Here is a 1,582-nt window from a genome sequence, read left to right as displayed (position 1 = left end):
CTACTCAATTCCCTTCCTTACAATGTGACATCCCCTCTCTCTCTTTTTTGTTAAAAAAAGGAATTGTAATCCGATGCTTTTATCTTTTTTATTTCCTTAACTGAACATCTTCACCCGCTCTCGCTCCCCTGCTGATTTAAGAGATTTGCTTGGTTCAAGGATTTAACGTGATTCTCTTGCCAGAATTCAAGGAAGAGCGATGTAAAAGAACAAAGAAGAGGAGGGGAAAGGGGAAATAAGGTATCTCTCCTTGGAGGACAAGTCAAAACATATTTCTCAACATGAGATTAATAACATTTCTTTAAAACTTTACAAAGCATTAATATTTTATTGCTGCTTATGGAAATCGATTAGTATTACAGGCTATACCACACACACACAGAGGCACATACTTAGGCACACACACACAGGCACCATCACCCCACCGTGACTTAGATTTCGACATTCACACTAATTGGTTCCTATCCCCATGGCTACTGGACAACACGCTACCAAGAACCTCATAGGGGCCAAGACGCTGTAACTGAGAGGGCTGGGCCCAGGAAGAATTTCCCGCCGGTATCTGTGACAGACTGTGAGCCCGGCGAGTGCCTAGCGTTCTGGCCACGTCCCTCTGGATCAGAGAGCTGGCAGCTGTGGACCAGCGCGGCCTTCGGCCTGGCACCTTCTGAACCCGACAGATGTGCGCCCGCGCCATGGCCCTGGCTTTTCCAGTTAACGCGCGCGTGTTTGGGAAGATGTTCCCTCCTCCTGACCTTTCCCTATCAGAAACCAGACGGTTGCCTCGAGCTCAATCCCAGAGGCTGCGGGAAGGGGGGTGAGGAGGAGGAGCCGGGCGGAGGGAGGCCGGCCCGCCTCGGGCCCGCCTGCCCTATCACACAGACATCTGCTCTCAGTTTCTTCCTCTTTATGATCGCTACAGATGACAAAGCGAGTGGAGCCGACCGAGGAGGGGGAAATAAAGTTATGTCATAAAGATATAAAACGGTGCCGTGACTCACCTGCTCTTAGCCGCAGGTACGGGTTTCGTGGCAGCACCTCCGCTCTGCGAGCCAGGAGCCCGCTTCAGCCTAACGTCATACGGCCGGGGTGACTCAGTTGGCTGGGATTCTATAAAGGGGCACAAGTGGGGCTTTTCCCCCTTTGCTAGCCTTTGGTCCTGAGGAGACTAAAGTAGGGGGAGCCTGGACTCCTCTGAGGGTTGAACTTTGAATGTGGAATTAGGGGAGTTGGGAGAGGGGGAAGTGGGCAGAAGTGCAGGAGGGGCCCAGGACCTGGCCGTAGTGCAGGCCTCCGGGGACCAGAGGGTGCACACAGAGAGGGACCCCCAGCATCGTTCTGCTCACACTGCCCTCGGAGCCCGAGCCACTGCCCCCAGCTCCTCTCCAGCTGCGCGGGTCCCCTCAGTGCCTACACCAGTTGGCCCTGCCCCGCCTAGTTTTCGTTTTCCTCTTCCAAACGGGGTTACACCCCCACTCGGTTTCCCTCTTCCCCAGCCTCCCGGCTAAACCAATTACGCTGCTTTACCCACAAAGTCCGGGACGGGCTGGGAGGAGGCGGTGGGGGAGGGGCACGGGGGGCG

Source organism: Elephantulus edwardii, unplaced genomic scaffold, assembly GCF_000299155.1.
Source record: "Elephantulus edwardii isolate Elephantulus edwardi_28Jun2011 unplaced genomic scaffold, EleEdw1.0 scaffold00100, whole genome shotgun sequence".
NCBI classification, from domain to species: Eukaryota; Metazoa; Chordata; class Mammalia; order Macroscelidea; family Macroscelididae; genus Elephantulus; species Elephantulus edwardii.
Note: the sequence above shows the minus strand (reverse complement) of the source record.